We start from the raw sequence: 19115 nt of genomic DNA, 5'->3' as shown, positions 1-19115 counted from the left end.
TTTGACTTTACAGGCTGAAAAGGGTGTGGGTGTGGAGAGAGTGGAGCTGTGTGTAGGGGCTGCTAATCCAGTTGTCAGACTGTAAGGTGTGAGGCAGAATACCGTACACTCACTAACTGTGTTCACGTGATGCTGCTGGTGTTTCCATAGGGGCCCGAAGGCCCTTGGCTGCAGCTGGTGTTGCTGGACGGTGAGAGCTGGGGTAGAGAGAAACACAGGGATGTTACTTACTCTGAGAAAGTATTTTTGGAGAAGCCAGGTAAAGTGGGTGTGTATGTGCGTGGCAACGTGTCTGTGTGTGTGTTAGCTTCTTGCAGGGTTCCTGTTACTGAACTGAGGATTAGCGCTGTGTTCTGCTTTGTGCCAGACTAATGCCTGATTAATCAAACACGGTGTTGCCTTACAGCTTCAACTGCCTCCTGTCACTCCAGCATTCTGTTAGCAGAGAGAGGAGGCTTTTCGGGGAACCGTGCTCAGGTGTGCTGTCAAAAGGAGCTGTCACCACTTCATTGAGCCAGCGTTCAGGAGGGCTACAGGATATATGAATGGGATTAGAGGGAGAGAGGGGAGAGGCTGAATTGTTTGGTGATTTCAGTGCTGAAGTGAGTCTGAGCCCCACACAGTTAGTAGTGCCTGTCTGACAGCATGGTGCTGGCTGTGGAGGAATGGGAGCGGTTGAACTGTGGTACTGGGTTTGGCTAGTAGCGCTCCAGTTAAAGACTAACCAGCAGGTAGAGATCATAGGAGGGAGGTTTAGTTCAACACCACTGGTCTGGTTTCACAATCAGCAATGTTGAAGAGAATGTGGGGTGAGCAGGACTACCAGAGAAGGGGGGGATTGAGAGACAGAGAGACAGGCAGAGAGGAGAGAGACAGACAGGCAGAGAGGAGAGAGACAGACAGGCAGAGAGGAGAGAGAGACAGACAGGCAGAGAGGAGAGAGAGACAGAGAGACAGACAGAGAGAGAGAGAAAGAGAGACAGGCAGAGAGGAGAGAGAGAGAGAGAGAGGTAGAGAGGAGAGAGAGACCGAGACAGGCAGAGAGGAGAGAGAGAGACCGAGACAGGCAGAGAGAGAGAGGCAGAGAGGAGAGAGAGACCGAGACAGGCAGAGAGAGAGAGAGGTAGAGAGGAGAGAGAGACCGAGACAGGCAGAGAGAGAGAGAGAGAGAGTGACATTAAACAAATGCTGAGTCTACTATGCTCACATGTGATAGGCCGAGGGTCATGGTAAGATGAGCACAAGAACACCACCATCCTCACACTACATCCACCCAAGTGGCATGACACAAATTCTTGTGTCATCATCTTAAATGATAAACATAAGAGTTTACTTTAATTGAAAAATCCTGTTTTAATGGTTCTTCTTGGATTCTGAATGTTTGTCTCATTTTGAAAGGTAAAGAAAAGAAAGAGAGAAAAAAAAAAAAAAAATTATGAAGTCTTTTTACGTTGCATGTTGGAATTTACAAGGATTGAAGTCCTCTGCTTTTGGGCTAAAGAGCAGAAACCCAGACTTCCTGAAAGAAATTGATGATGTTGATATTGTAGTACTACAGGAAACATGGTGCAGAGGTGATGTTTCCACTGGCTGTCCACTAGGTTATAGGGAGATAATCATACCATCCACTAAATTAAAAGGAATCAAACAGGGCAGAGACTCAGGGGGAATGTTAATATGGTATAAATCTGAACTAATTAATTCAATCGAATTGATCAAAACAGGAGAATTCTTTATCTGGTTAAAAATCAACAAGGAGGCTATCTTGACAGATAAAAACGTCTTCCTCTGTGCCACATACATTCCCCCCTCAGAGTCACCCTACTTCAACGAAGAGAGCTTCTCCATTCTAGAGGGAGAAATTAGTCACTTTCAGGCCCAAGGCAACGTACTGGTCTGTGGAGACCTGAATGCTAGAACAGCAGAAGAACAAGACACTATTAACAGTCATGGGGATAAACACCTACCAGGAAGCAATAACCTTTCCCTCCCCACATACCCCCACAGAAACAACTATGACAAAGTGAAAAACAAAAACGGAGTACAGCTCCTGAGGCTCTGTCGAACACTGGGTCTGTACATAGTCAATGGCAGGCTGAGAGGAGACTCTTTTGGTAGGTACACCTACAGCTCATCCCTTGGCAGCAGCACTGTAGACTACTTCCTCACCGACCTAAACCCAGAGTCTCTCAGAGCCTTCACAGTCAGCCCACTAACACCTCTCTCAGACCACAGTAAAATCACAGTGTATCTGAGAAGAGCAGAACCCAACCATGAAGCATCACGGCCCAATAAATTACATGGTACTAAACAAGCCTATAGATGGAGTGCAAACAGTACAGACATCTACCAAAAAGCAATTAGTAGCCAAAAAATACAATCTCTCCTGGACAACTTTTTAGCCTTAACATTCTCCTTCAGCAATGAAGGTGTAAATTTGGCCGTTAGAAACATAAACTTTATATTTGACAAATTAGCCTCCTTGGCTAATCTAAAGAAGCATAAGAGCAAACCAAAAATAACAGATAATGAAAAATGGTTTGATAATGATTGCAAAAATCTAAGAAAATCATTGAGAAATATATCTAATCAAAAACACAGAGAACCAGACAACAAAAATATACGCCTTCAATATGGGGAAACACTGAAGCAATACAAACGCACCCTAAGAACAAAAAAGGAACAGCACATTAGAAATCAGCTGGATGGAATTGAGGAATCCATAGAATCAAACCACTTCTGGGAGAATTGGAATAAATTAAACAAACCTCATCATGAGGAATTGGCTATCCAAAATGGGGATATGTGGAGAAATCACTTTGCAAACCTCTACAGCAATATAACAAAGAGCCCAGAACAAAAAGATATACAAGAAAAATTACAAATCCTTGAATTAGCAGTCAAAGACTATCAGAATCCTGTAGATACCCCAATTACAGAAGAAGAATTATTGGAAAAACTATGCAATCTCCAACCCAAAAAGGCCTGTGGTGCTGATGGTATTTTAAATGAAATGATCAAATATACAGACCACAAATTCCAATTGGCTATACTCAAACTCTTCAACATTATCCTCACTGCAGGTATTTTCCCCGATATTTGGAACCAGGGATTGATCACACCAATCTATAAAAACGGAGACAAATTTGACCCAAATAATTACAGAGGAATTTGCGTTAACAGCAACTTGGGGAAAATTCTCTGCAGTATTATAAATAGCAGACTACATCATTTCCTTGACGAACACAACGTCCTGAGCAGAAGCCAGATTGGATTTCTAAAAAATTATCGTACAACAGACCACATTTACACCCTCCACACTCTAATTGATAAACAAGTTAACCAAAACAAAGGCAAAATCTACTCGTGTTTTGTAGATTTCAAGAAAGCATTTGATTCAATTTGGCACGAAGGTCTTTTTTATAAACTAATAGAAAGTGGTATTGGAGGGAAAACATATGATTTTATTAAATCAATGTACACTAAAAACAAATGTGTGGTTAAAATTGGCAACAAGCAAACAGACTTCTTCTCTCAGGGGCGGGGAGTGAAACAGGGCTGCCCAATAAGTCCAACATTATTTAACATCTACATTAATGAATTGGCAAAAACATTAGAAGAATCGGCAGCACCTGGTATCACCCTACACAACACTGAAATCAAGTGTCTGCTGTACGCAGATGACCTGGTGCTGCTGTCTCCCACTAAAGAGGGGTTACAGCAGCACCTAGATCGTCTTCACAGGTTCTGTCAGACCTGGGCTCTGACCGTTAACCTAAAAAAAACTAATATAATGATATTCCAAAAAAGGTCGGGAAATAAGGATGACAAATATAAATTCTATTTGGACACAGTTCTATTAGAACACACCAAAAACTACACATATCTAGGACTAAATATGAGCAACACAGGTAGCTTTCACATGGCTGTGAATGAGCTGAGAGACAAAGCAAGAAGAGCATTCTATGCCATTAAAAGGAACATCAAAATTGAAATTCCAATTAGAATCTGGCTCAAAATTTTTCAATCAGTTATAGAACCAATTGCTCTATATGGCAGTGAAGTATGGGGTCCACTCTCTAATAATGAATTCACCAAATGGGACAAACATCCAACTGAAATATTGCATGCAGAGTTTTGCAAGACTATATTGCAAGTACAAAGAAAAACTCCAAATAACGCATGTAGGGCAGAATTGGGCCAATACCCCCTCCTCATTCGAATAGAAAAAAGAGCCATCAAATTTTACAACCATCTAAAAACAAGTGACCCTAAAACATTCCATCACACAGCTCTACAATGTCAAGAGATGAAACCAGAGAAGAGTCCCCTCAGCCAGCTGGTTCTGAGGCTCAGTTCACCAACCCAAACCAACCCCATAGAGCCTCGGGACAGCCCTCAGAAAATCTGGCCCAACCAAATCATCACAAAACAAAAAGAAAAATATATCACCTATTGGAAAGACACCACAAAAAATCAAAGTAAACTTCAATGCTATTTGGCTCTAAACAGACAGTACATGGTGGCAGACTATCTGACCACTGTGACTGATAGAAAACTGAGGAAAACATTGACTAGGTACAGACTCAGTGAGCACCGTCTGGCTATAGAGACCGGTCGTCACAGACAAACCTGGCTGCCCAGAGAGGACAGGCTGTGCTCACTCTGCTCCAGGGGAGAGGTAGAGACAGAGGTGCATTTCCTACTACACTGTGACAAATACTCAGACCTAAGAGCATATTTCTTTCCCAAAATTATAACTCAATACAAAGAATTTGAAACTATAAAAGATGAAGAAAAAATCAAATATTTATTGGGTGAAAAGCCAAAATGTGCAGTTTTGGCAGCCAAATATGTGTCCTCCTGCCATAACCTGAGGGACAGCCAGTAAAAAATCCCATTTAGCTTAGTTTTGTTTTGTCTTTCATACCAGGTTATAGGTCTTCTCAAGTCATGTTGACACTGGTCTACTACCATTGATTTAATGTATTGTTCTGATTAATATTGTTGTTGTAGTTGTTGTTAATGGTGATCCCATGTCCACAACTACTAGTATTATTACTGTTGGTCCCACCATTTATTTATATATAAATATATATATATTTTGTATATATATACATATATATTTGATTTTTATTTTTCGATATGTATACTTTGACAATGTAAGTAATAATGAACTTGCCATGTCAATAAAGTCAATTGAATTGAATTGAATTGAGAGAGAGAGAGACAGGCAGAGAGAGAGAGAGCGATGGGCAGAGAGGAGAGAGAGAAAGAGAGACAGGCAGAGAGGAGAGAGAGACCGAGACAGGCAGAGAGAGAGAAAGAGAGAGAGGCAGAGAGGAGAGAGAGACCGAGACAGGCAGAGAGAGAGAGAGAGACAGGCAGAGAGAGGTAGAGAGGAGAGAGAGACCGAGACAGGCAGAGAGAGAGAGAGAGAGAGACAGGCAGAGAGAGAGACAGACAGGCAGAGAGAGAGACAGGCAGAGAGGAGAGAGAGAGAGACAGCCAGGCAGATAGGAGAGAGAGAGAGACAGAGAGACAGGCAGACCGGCAGAGAGGAGAGAGAGAGACACAGACAGACAGGCAGAGAAGAGAGAGACAGACAGACAGACAGAGACAGACAGGCAGAGAGGAGAGAGAGAGACAGCCAGACAGAGAGGAGAGAGAGAGGCAGGCAGAGAGAGAGAGACAGACAGGCAGAGGGGAGAGCGAGAGAGAGAGACAGACAGGCAGAGAGGAGAGAGAGAGACAGACAGGCAGAGAGAGAGACAGACAGACAGACAGATAGGAGAGCGAGAGAGAGAGACAGACAGGCAGAGAGGAGAGAGAGAGAGAGACAGACAGACAGGCAGATAGGAGAGCGAGAGAGAGAGACAGACAGGCAGAGAGGAGAGAGAGAGACAGGCAGATAGGAGAGTGAGAGAGAGAGACAGGCAGATAAGAGAGCGAGAGAGAGAGAGACAGACAGGCAGAGAGGAGAGAGAGAGACAGACAGGCAGAGAGGAAAGTAAGAGAGAGAGACAAACCGGTAGAGAGGAGAGTAAGAGAGAGAGAGAGACAGACAGGCAGATAGGAGAGTGAGAGAGAGACAGACAGGTAGAGAGGAGAGAGAGAGACAGGCAGGCAGAGAGGAGAGTAAGAGAGAGCGAGAGACAGACAGGCAGATAGGAGAGCGAGAGAGAGACAGACAGGTAGAGAGGAGAGAGAGACAGGCAGGCAGAGAGGAGAGTAAGAGAGAGCAAGAGACAGACAGGCAGATAGGAGAGAGAGAGAGAGACAGACAGGCAGAGAGGAGAGAGAGACAGACAAACGGGCAGAGAGGAAAGTGAAAGACAGCGAGAAACAGACAGGCAGATAGGAGAGCGAGAGAGTGTGCAGTCAGAGAGAGAGGGAGATGACAGAGGACAAAGGCAGGAGTGTGACTGGGCACCCAGTCGGAGCGTGTGATTGCATTCTAGCTTTGTTCCATGAGATCACAGTAGTGGCAGATGCAGAGGGAGACTTAAACTAGCAGCAGCTGTTGGGTCTCTCTCTGCTCTCTGGTTACAAGCTGGCACTGCCCACACATTGGGATGGGCAGAGGGGCACGTCGCAGAGTAGACCTTTGGCAGCTCCCTGTACTTTGAGGGTGGGCATGTGTGGACCGTATGGACGCAGCAGCTCTCTCCCACAGCATGCTTGGCAGGAGAAGAGAGGGGTGGGAGAGGAGGTGTGAAAGAGAGGCCCTGGTCATAAGACACGACACACAGCTGGTTTCTCACAATGTACAGTATGGAGTTGGTGCTTTTGCGGCATAATGTAGCATATTGGCAATGTAGTCGGTATTTAAATCACCATTTTTTTTGTGTGAAAACCTGACTATAATAATTTATGATACATGGTTTTATCAGAATGAAAAGTTATGTGGCTGTAATAATAACGTAGGACTGAATGTCAGGCCTTCAGAGTCTTGCCATAGGCTTAGGGGAGAGTGGAGCCTCCCTTGTTTCTAGGAAACCATACATAAAATGTAGCATTTGACCAAATATTCAGGAAGAGGTCATTATTTCATGGAGTCTGTGAAGGAAGAAACCACATGGAAAAAGTTGTAGGCAAGTTAGGTCCAAAAAACGGTGTTTTCACCAAGTCAAATGATTCTATTGTGTTAAAGGTTTCATGATGCTTCTATCTAAACCAAAGTAGATCATTTTAAGATTGTTTTATACATCAGTTGGGGTCTCCATAAGCGTCAATATGAGGTCCTAAACCTAGCATGAAAGGGCATCCTTGTAGCTGTGTGGGCTAATATAGGTAAGTTGAGACAATGTCAAGTTCAGCAAATGGAAGTGTTTTCTTCCCAGGCGTAATGCAAGGCATTATCACTGGGATATGAGGTAACAGCCAGGCCTGGCCTCTGTTAAAAGTGTTTGTCTGGATTGAAGCCTGTCTTAAAAGATGCATAAAATGATTAAAAGACAAAAGTGATTGTGTTTGGGAAATAAAGAGACATGGTTTTAAAAAGGCTTACCTTACCTTGTCCCGCAGCTCAACTTACCCCATACCCGGGGTACATTGTGCCAAGAGACCACTGTAATGTTTACATATTTCCAGAGATACACAACATCCTGGAATATATATAGATCTCTTTGTTAGAAAGAATACTATATTTCCCTTGACGCAGTGAATCTAAATGTAAAAGAAAATGGCTCAATTTAACCCATTCTCCCCGCCTGGAAAGGGTGTATATGTTGTGTGATTTGCACCTGAGTTTTCCTGTACTCAAGGGGACCAGGCCTGTCAGCAGCCTACCACTTGGCACCTGTGCCCACCTAGCCTGCCATCCTGCCCATATGGTTTGCTCTCATTTATGAGTCACACAGACTCCATGTGATGCCTACAGGAACATTGCATTCCCTTGCAGGTTTGTGCTCTGCTGCCTAGACCGGGTTGAGTTAGATTTCCCTTGTTATTTGGACTTAGTATTTCACTTCCTCGTTTGTACATGTTGCTGCGGACTTGTTCTTATTAACAGAACAGCTGAACAACTTTCCAGTCGTCGGGAACTCAGGAATCAGACTGGATGAGCATGTGTCAGTCAACAGCCCATGCGGTGCAATCTACAGCACACTGCCATATACATTTGTCACGACGTTCTGGCACCACCAAAAGCATCCTGTTTGAGTTGTCTCTGTGATAGATCACGTCCGGGTAGTGGATGACCAGAGAGAGCTGTCTCTGTGATAGATCACGTCCGGGTAGTGGATGACCAGAGAGAGCTGTCTCTGTGATAGATCACGTCCGGGTAGTGGATGACCAGAGAGAGTTGTCTCTGTGATAGATCACGTCCGGGTAGTGGATGACCAGAGAGAGCTGTCTGAAGTAGACTACAACACCACGCTCTTACTTATCTTTTTGGAGTGAGAAGAATGTGTTTCCAGAATGACCCTGGACAACGTGTTTGTAACGGTGACCCCTAATCTCTTACACGATGCTTCTCCTCCTCACTCCGAAAGATAGCACAAAGTGAAATATTTTTGGCCTGTTATTGATTTGAAGTATCACGTTATTTCCTCATGACCAGACATCTTTTAGCTGAAACGTTATCTGAACTCCTCTCTCACTGGCCGTTGTAACAGCGAACGAGTCCCCAGGAAGCAGCCATTCTCCACAGGCAGGTGGAGTAGGTGTAGGATCCTACATTGGGTGTTGTCGACAGTGACCGTTCAAACAGGTAACACAGGACCCTGTGGTCTCTTCATGTTGGCTTGCAGCCGGCATGGTGGTGTCTGTAGGGAAACGAATGAGACACCCGCACTAGCCAGTTTCCAGACCCCGTCGCCGACTGCCTGAGTTAAGAGGGCAGGAAACGGCAGAACACAATTATTTTGAGGAATTCGACACTTTTCCATGGAAGCCCGAGTGGGTTTATGAATATTCCTGACTCCAAGCACCCTCACTCACGTACCAACACAGGTGATGGCGGGAGTGGAGAGTAGAGTACTCTGCCAGAACCAGAGGGAAAAAGAGGTGAACTTCAATGGAGCGGTGTCAGCCAGAACTAGATGGCGATGACGTCACACTGATAAGTGGCTCTATAATGGATTGAGATCTCTCAGACAGAGAGTGGTATCGTCAAGGGAGTCTGGACAGTGAATTTGATATAAAATGCTTGCCGGATTTTGATAATTTAATTGAGATTGATCAGAGGGTTTTAGTGAAACTTATCTGGTTTTCATTCACAGCACCACCTACAGGTAACTGCCAAAATACGAGAGAACCCATGGTGTCTTAATAGGGCGTTGGGGCACCACGAGCCGCTAGAACGGCTTCAGTGCGCCTTGGCATAGATTTCTCAAGTGTCTAGAACTCTGTCGGAGGGATGGGACACCATTCTGGTGGAGGAAAACACTGTCTCTGGCGCCGCTCTAGACTCTCCCAATAAGTGTTTCAATTGGGTTGAGATCTGGTGACGGAGACACACGCGCACTACCTAGATGCCCTTTTGCGCAACGATAACGCTATGTCTGTCTCATAGCATGACAATGGTCATGTGAGTGTACATGACATATAGCCTCGAATGCATGTGAACAATAGAGGCGGTGTTACTTGAGTGGAGTGCGATGTTTGTGAGGTAACCTGATAACCATAACAGAGACATTTATGACATTGCTCTATGGATTTACAGTTGTTTTGCTAGATGGTTGATCTGGCAGTTCTGCCCCGCACTGGAGCGGCAACCTCGGGACTGGAAAAGCCTGGGGTTCCAGTCTGTCTGTCTGTCTGTTTCCCCCTGCCAGGTGATTCATGTATCTGACAGAATAATTACACAGGTTCTGTAAACGGCATGCACAGGTCGCTCTACTGCCGTGAACTCACTTTGCTGTCACTGCTATTAACATATGCTCACCTGTGGCCCATGTTCGCACAGGAAAAATTGCACTTCTACTCTCATTTACATACAGGCTTGCTATCAAAATGTCAAGGAAAAGTCAAACAAATGCAAGCTGTTAGTAATCAAATGACATGTGTTTGATAGGTTGCATTCTGTGTGTCGGGAAGGGCAGGGGGAGGTCAGAGGGTTGCCACGATCAACGCGACTCACCAACTACTGTACAGCGTTATGATGAGCAGGTCGTACTGTACATGTCATGTTTTCAGGGAATTGTTTAATTGATGATATGATGGGTTCAAAGATGCCCTCCCTCCTGAAGGTTGGGCACTGCTCTTCTAGGTAACGGGCACCACTCCAAAGGCGGTAATTGTTTCTCCATGAATTTTAATCAGCCACTTTTAGACTGACAAGGTGAGTAAACTCCCTGGCCAAGCAATGATTGATTAATGAAATGCCAAGGAGAAAGAAAAGCCAGAACGAAGGCTCTTTAGGGGTTTAGAGTTGTGAGAACCAGGTCTTTCCGCTGGCTTAGAGGGATCTTAGATTTGAATGCATTCGATTTTAATATGAAACACTTTCAAGTGTAGTGTATTCCTCCAGAAAGATCACTCCCAAAAGTGAGAGATTGCATTTCATTATGGCTCAGCGAATAGCCATCAAGGATTATGGCGAAACGCAATGACTTTCTCAAGCTTCTAAGAGGGAGTCAAATGAAGTGAATGTTAAACCAACCTGCATTAGTCTAGAGTTAGTTTCAGTACATTTATTTACATTTTATTTTACCTTTAATTTACTAGGGAGAAATCTGATTTCAAATAATATAATCGACAGTTTTTATTTATTTCAGAGAATGTAAAATGTCATCATACTGTATTCTGATTGATAGTTGGGATACCATACAGCTTAATGTCAACCTTGACGATCAACTAATAGTATGTAAAGTCTTATACTCTGGCTAATAGAAATACTGAATCTAGACACTAAAAGGTCTGTCTGGGACCTGTCTGATGTAGAAATCTACCAGACCTGTTAGTTGTATCTGATCGTCACAGATCATGCACAGGGCTGGCTGGTGTTTGTTACCTCCATGTCAGCAATGTTGAAAGTGGTGGCCACAGTGATGCGCTCTTACAGTAAGTCAAGGAGTGATGTTTCAGAGATGGATAGCGTTGCCATTACTTATCGACTACTCCGTGCCAAGGCAGCCCGGGACGGGGGAATAGTGAGATACATTAGCAGCAGAAACTCTGGAGCTGGGGGAAGGAGAGGAGGGAAGGCATCACCCAGCTCATACAGAGAGACAGGCGGGCCTACCGATCGATGTGAGCTCCATCGCCCTGCAACCCACTTCCTGTGTTTTCGTCGGCGCTATCATTGGGAGAGAGCAAACAACAACGTCAGGGGGAAAAGCTAGACATCTTTGGAATGTACAGTAGCTGATAGCTTAATCTGCTTCTCATTTCCAGGTATAGGTTGAGGTTCTGCTGATAAGAGGCTTCTCACACGCCTTCTGTTAATGTCATCTGTCTCGCTGCTCGCCAGTGTGTGTATGGTCAAATGGGACTGTGTGTATGTGTGTGTGTGTGACTGTGTTTCTTCATTGACTGTGGTTCTGCCTCAGTTAGACTGTTATCTGATGAGATTGAGTTAAAGCCGGAGTTTGTCATTCCTTCATGCTTTCATTGTATTTTTCATGGCAGTGTGTGTCCTACTTACAGTAGGTCACGGTTCTCGTACCCTGCTGGGCCCTGCTCATACTGTTCTCTATTCTGGATTCTGTTGGCAGTTCTTTTAACGGATGAAGACAGACATATCACAATGATTTCTGTATGTTTTTTTATTCCATGCGTACTGCAGTTTGATGGTACACTGTATTATTGTACAGTATGATATGTTTAGTCTGTTTCTAGTTGTGCACCATATATATTTAAGTGATAATGCCCAAGTAGCCAGTGTTTGGAGGATAAATCGGCACGGGTGTTGTTAGGCCCAAGACGAAGTCGAACTGTTGCAATATATCCTCTTGGGCATTATCACTTTTATACAACGGGTTACCAACATATTCAAATAATGATTGACATATTTTCATCAAAAACGTTATTTTTGTCGTTCATTCTAAATGTTCCATTGCATACTGGCTGGCAACGTTCTTAGCCCTTGCTTGCTAGCTAGCCAACTACGGTTAACTTACACAGTCACGTTAAAAAGTGCAGCCAGAATAACAGCAAAAAGTAGCTACATCTGCATTTGTTTAAGCCGTTTTCTGGTGACATTTATTTGGAGACATCAATAACAATGAGCTAATGAGGCTTGATTTCACCTGGCATAGAAAATGTGCTCTCTCGTCACGACACTGTTGTTCAGAGGAGCTAGCCAACAACACAGCTAACACAATCACTTCAAACTGAAGCTGGAAACACTGCAAACAAGCTGCACTTCGTTTCCTTCTACCTGTTTTCTACTGACATTTCTTTGTATACAGTGCCTTCGGAAAGTGTTCAGACCCCTTGACTTTTTCAGCATTTTGTTATGTTACAGCTTTATTCTAAAATGTATTTAAACAAATGTTATCCTCAGCAATCTACACATAATACCTAATAAGGACAAAGCGAAAACAGGTTTTAGAAATTTTGACAAATGTATTAAAAAAAAAAAAAACTGATACCTTATTTACGTAAGTATTCAGATCCTTTGCTATGAGATGACCAATAACCCAACGGTCACTCTGACAGAGCTCTAGAGTTCCTCTGTGGAGATGGGAGAACCTTCTAGAACGACAACCATCTGTGCAGCTCTCCACCAATAAGGCCTTTACGGTAGAGTGGCCAGATGGTAGCCACTCCTCAGGAAAAGGCACGTGACAGCCCGCTTGGAGTTTGCCAAAAGGCAGCTAAAAACTCTCAGTCTAAGAGAAACAAGATTCTCTGGTCTGATGAAATCAAGATTGAACTCTTTGGCCTGAATGCCAAGCGTCACATCTGGAGGAAACCCTATGGTGAAGCATGGTGGTGGCAGCATCATGCTGTGGGGATGATTTCAGCAGCAGGGACTGGGAGACTAGTCAGGATCGAGGGAAAAATGAACGGAGCATAGTACAGAGAGATCCTTGATGAAAACCTGCACCAGAGCGCTCAGGACCTTAGACTGGGGTGAAGGTTCATCTTCTAACAGGACAACGACCCTAAGCACACAGCTAAGACAACGCAGGAGTGGCATTGGGAAAAGTCTCTGAATGTTCTTGAGTGGCCCAGCCAGAGCCCGGACTTAAACCCGATCAAACATCGCGCGAGAGACGTGAAATTAGCTGTGCATCAACGCTCCCCATCCAACCTGGCAGAGCTTGAGAGGATCTGCAGACAAGAATGGGAGAAACTTCCCAAATACAGGGGTGCCAAGCTTTTAGCGTCATACCCAAGAACAAAGTACTGATTACTTATGTAATTGTGATATTTTCCTTTAAAAAAAAAAAAATGATTTTCTTTGTCATTATGGGATATTGTATGTAGATTGATGATGTGAAAAAACTATTTTAATACATTTTAGAATAAGGCTGTAACGTATCAAAATGTGGAAAAAGTCAAGGGGTCTGAATACTTTCTGAAGGCACTGTACATCCATAAAGTTGATACCAGCTGATTCATGATTTCAACTGGTTAAGAAACACTGCCTGCCTGTCTGTCTCATCTCAACTCCCAACACGTTCATTACTATGGGACAGCTGGAGATTGAATTTGAATATTGAAACAATGTTGCAAATGTCAGAGAGACAGAAAACTAAATGTTAGTCTAAAAGAAATGGGAGATAAGGTCTAGTTGCTTTTTATAGTGGAGATCAAGTGTATAAATTGTCTGGCTGGGCTGATGAGACAGTGGATTGCGCAGTCAGATGGAACAGAGTAAATAGGCATTTTAACGTCATAGATTTAGCCAGTGGTAATTTGTGAAAATAACACCGGCTGATTCAGAGGGGTTGGGTTAAATGCAGAAGACACATTTCAGTTGAACTGACTAGCTATCCCCCTTTCCCTTTTAACCAATCAGCATTCAGGATTAGACCCACCCGTTGTATAATATAGAAGCAACCCACTGGTCTCAGACGTCAATTCAACTTCTATTCCACGTTGGTTCAATGTAATTTCATTGAAATGATGCAGAAACAATGTTGATTCAACCAGTGTGTGCCCAGTGGGAATGCCTGCATTACACCATTTCAAATATGGTATTTATTGGATTTATCCGTATTAAAACACAGCTTCTCTCTATGACAGGGGTCCCAATTACATTCAGCCGTAAGACGATTTTTCCTTGAGTGGAGGGTCGGGGGGCCGGAACATAGTTATAAATCATTTGTACACTACAAAGAATCCCAAACAGATATAGTATTTAACAAATACAGAATCATTTCAAACCTTGATTACATTGGGATACGATCACATGTACCTCTATATTTATGCGTGGGAATACTTTGAGCTGATTCCCTGGTGATTGAACAGTAATTTATGTCCAACAACGAAAATGATTTAGTAAACAATTAAGAAGTTTTTTTTTTTTTTTTGCTCAGAAAACTTGGGGTGCCAAATAAAATCACCAGCTATTGAGGAACCCTGCTCTATGATCTCTGTGCAGTTGGATGTCAGAGAAGGATCAATTCAGTGATTTCCATCCTTGCTCTTGTTTTTCCACTCCACTGCACGTGAATTATGGCCAAAGTGCTCTGTAATGTCAGACAGATGTGAAGAACTGAAACAAACTATTGTTCATCTCAGCATTCATATGTGTCACACAACTCTTTATACAGACAAAAAACCTCGTTCAGAAACATCAAGTGCTTCTTTGTTATTTGAATGTTGAGAATATCAAGGCCGTATTTCAAGTGATGGCAGGCCTAAATTATAAGATGGCACTTGGTTTTCGCGGCGCCCCAATAATTTACCTCAGAAATGAACAGAAACAAATGAAAAGACCAACATACGTAACTAAGACAATGGTGTATGTCGACTGTGCTGCATCAACTTCAGTTGTGGTTTCTTGACTTTTTAGTGTTGGTCTGAAATTGAGCCAATTGTGAGCAATTAAAATAAGAATAATAACATGCCTACATCATCTAAGCTGAGGTTTGATGTTGTAATTGTTGCCATTTGTTCCGTTCCAGATCAGAGCTGCATGTGAACATTGTTTTATTAGTGGACACACAGGAGAGTAGGTGTCTGTTTTTCCACCATGTGTTTCGTCAGAGTAGATCAGTGAAGGGAGGGGTAGATGAGATGTGAGTGTGGTGCTGCGGATATCTGTGTTCATAGACTGGAGGCTGTTGACTTTGTTGTGTTTCAAATGTTGAGAAAACTGTGTGAATTTATAAAGTGTTATGTTGGGAGTAATTCATGTGATTTGCACATACAGACTGTATAGTAGTTTTATCAATACAGATAATTGCATTTTAAGCCTGACATTACATATGAAGCATCTTAATTTGAGCCAGTTTGCTACAGCAGGAAAATAATCCTGCAGCAACAGGACATGTGAATTATTATTATTATAATTAATGGAGATTTTGGGGGAAATTACAAACTTCAGAAGCCTTTTTAACCTCAAATACACTACAAGTTTTACATCAGGGTGATCAAATGAAGATCCTGGATCTGTACACCAGAGAGAGAGTGAGAGAGAGGTACAGTAATACAGCTGGTCTTTTCCACTGGAAGGCTGGGGCTCGACCCAGACTGCTGGAGCGTTTCTCCTAATTAAGGAAAGCAGCGTCTGATTGACAATGAACAATAGGTCAGCCAGCAGACCAGAGACAGGGTTTCCCTGCCAGGATTACAGGGCCCACGGGCTTCCCTTCCCAGCAAACACGGCAACAGATGGTTAACCAGTCAGACGTGGTCCTCAGAGCAGACTGGGAGATAGGGATGAGGAGGGGTCGGTTCAAATTTCACCTGTTTTTACAAGGCCTAAGGATACAGTCTCACCCACTACAGTGGTAACAACGGAGAACCAACAAGTGGAATTACAGGACATGAGTCGGTAGTGACTTGTTCAGTCAAGAATCAAATCAAAGTTTATATGTGCAGGTGTTCTAGCAGGTGCAGCGAAATACTTATGTTACTAGCTTCCACAATGCAATAGAATGACTCGCAATTACAATACAAATACACAATCATCAAAAATCGAAACAAGAAATCAAGAAATGACAGAACGAGTCCAATTAACAATCCAGAATAGATATATTAGAGTGCGCCTGTGTCAGAATCCAGAATATAAATACGTGGTGTATACAGACAGTATATCATATGGAAGAAAATGGTATGCACAGTAGTAGGTACAGTTGAAGTCGGAAGTTTACATACACCTTAGTCAAATACATTTAATCCTAGTAAAATGCCCCGTCTTAGGTCAGTTAGGATCACTACTTTATTTTAAGAATGTGAAATGTCAGAATAATAGTAGAGAGAATGATTTATTTCATCTTTTATTTCTATCATCGCATTCCCAGTGGGTCAGAAGTTAACATACACTCAATTAGTATTTGGTAGCATTGCCTTTAAATTGTTTAACTTGGGTCAAGTGTTTCGGGTAGCCTTCCACCAGCTTCCCACAATAAGTTGGGTGAATTTTGGCCCATTCCTCCTGAAAGTGCTGGTGTAACCGAGTCAGGTTTGTAGGCCTCCTTGCTCGCACACACTTTTTCAGTTCTGTCCACACATTTTCTATAGGATTGAGTCAGGGCTTTGTGATGGCCACTCCAATATCTTGACTTTGTTGTCCTTCAGCCATATGGCCATAACTTTGGAAGTATGCTTGGGGTAATTGTTCATTTGGAAGACCCATTGCGGCCAAGCTTCCTGACTGATGTCTTAAGATGTTGCTTCAAGCCGAAGAACACCATCCCAACCGTGAAGCACAGGGGTGACAGCATCATATTGTGGGGGTGCTTTGCTGCAGGAGGGACTGGTGCACTTCACAAAATAGATGGCATCATGAGGATGGAAAATTATGTGGCTAAATTGAAGCAACGTCTCAAGACATCAGTCAAGAAGTTAAAGCTTAGTCACAAATGGGTCTTCCAAATGGACAGTGACCCCAAGCATACTTCCAAAGTTGTGGCAAAATGGCTTAAGGACAACAAAGTCAAGGTATTGGAGTGACCGTCACAAAGCCCTGACCGCAATCCTATAGAAAATTTGTGGGCAGAACTGAAAAAGGTATTTCTGTTTTTTTACATTTAATAAATTAGCAAAATGTCTAAAAACCTGTTTTAGCTTTGTCATTGTGGGGTATTGTGTGTAGATTGATGAGGATACAAAAGATATATATTTTAGAATAAGGTTGTAACGTAACAAAATGTGGAAAAAGTGAAGGGGTCTAAAAACTTTCCGAATGCACTGTACACAATAAGTAAACAACTGTATATAAGATGGTGACTAAATAATATGTTTGTCTGCTGTTGGGTTTGTCAGTACACAGTCTGGTAAAAGTGGCCAGTGTGTTGATGTTGCATCGTCCTCCAGTGGGTTAGTTGGTGCTGCTGGGTTCAGGAGGAGTTCAGTAGAACAGCAGATGCGGCTGAGGCTTGTGAGGCTGGGTCCGTATCTGTGTCACTATCTAATGAGCCTGGGGCTCCCAGGCCGCAGAGGAACCGGGAGAACGTTCTGCTCTGCTGAGAGAGAGAGCCTGGGAAGAGTCAGGAAGGACTGACCTCCCTCAGTCTCAGTGGGATGTAGAGAGGAGCCGTGTCCTCACTCAGGCACAAACAACATGGCCACCCATCACATAGACAAAAACAACATGGCCACCCATCACTCAGACAGAAACAACATGGCCACCCATCACTCAGACAGAAACGACATGGCTACCCATCACTCAGACAGAAACAACATGGCCACCCATCACTCAGACAGAAACAACATGGCCACCCATCACTCAGACAGAAACAACATGGCCACCCATCACTCAGACAGAAACAACATGGCCACCCATCACTCAGACGGAAACGACATGGCCACCCATCACTCAGACAGAAACAACATGGCCACCCATCACTCAGACAGAAACAACATGGCCACCCATCACTCAGACAGAAACAACATGGCCACCCATCACTCAGACAGAAACGACATGGCCACCCATCACTCAGACAGAAACGACATGGCCACCCATCACTCAGATAGAAACAACATGGCCACCCATCACTCAGACAGAAACAACATGGCCACCCATCACTCAGACAGAAACAACATGGCCACCCATCACTCAGACAGAAACAACATGGCCACCCATCACTCAGACAGAAACAACATGGCCACCCATCACTCAGACAGAAACAACATGGCCACCCATCACTCAGACAGAAACAACATGGCCACCCATCACTCAGACAGAAACAACATGTCCACCCATCACTCATACAGAAACAACATGGCCACCCATCACTCAGACAGAAACAACATGTCCACCCATCACTCATACAGAAACAACATGGCCACCCATCACTCAGACAGAAACAACATGGCCACCCATCACTCAGACAGAAACAACATGGCCACCCATCACTCAGACAGAAACAACATGGCCACCCATCACTCAGACATAAACAACATGGCCACCCATCACTCAGACAGAAACAACATGGCCACCCATCAGACTGGCCCTATCTTGATCCATCTCTATTTATTATTGTCGGGATCCAGACCGTCACAGAGGCAGAGATAATAGATAAGTATGAGTGAGTGTGTGTGTCTGTAATCTGATTGTGGTCACGCAGGTGAGCTGTGTGTGACCTTCCAGTCATTGTCCCGCGAGGAGGAAAGTGTGACAATTGAACATCAGAGATTAAGTGACATGAAACGACTGCAACTTAACTACTGTTTGGAGAGATAAGGAGGGAATGTCAGACTCAGAGAAGATGAGAGAGGGACGGAAAGAGAAAAGGCGAGAGAGAAACAGGCTCGTCAAACACTCTCCTCCTACTCACGTTGTGTGTCTAACTGGTGTTGTTCTGTTAAAGTGTCTTTCTGCAGCCAAAGCAACAACAGCTGTGTGCCTCCAGTACTGTGTGTGACCGTGGAGAACAGGACCTTATGACACGTCAATTATTACAGCAAGTGACAGTCGGTCATGTGCAACGCGGGCTAAAAATACTTCTCCTTTTCCATCTCTTTCTCTCCCTCGCTTTATCCTTTCAAACTTTCACAGCCCTTCTACTGTGTGTTAGCGAGTGTCTTCTGTATGTCTCCCCTTTCAT

The 19115-nt window shown here is 43.6% G+C and overlaps 1 protein-coding gene across 1 annotated transcript in view; it reads left to right on the top strand.

Annotated features, from left to right (window-relative positions):
• Positions 1-19115, top strand: part of bmpr1bb (bone morphogenetic protein receptor, type IBb) — a 119889-nt gene that overhangs the window by 47959 nt on the left and 52815 nt on the right. The gene's annotated exons all lie outside the window — the stretch shown is intronic.

Source organism: Salvelinus namaycush, chromosome 31 (assembly GCF_016432855.1).
Source record: "Salvelinus namaycush isolate Seneca chromosome 31, SaNama_1.0, whole genome shotgun sequence".
NCBI classification, from domain to species: Eukaryota; Metazoa; Chordata; class Actinopteri; order Salmoniformes; family Salmonidae; genus Salvelinus; species Salvelinus namaycush.
This window is presented reverse-complemented; position numbering and strand designations above follow the sequence as displayed.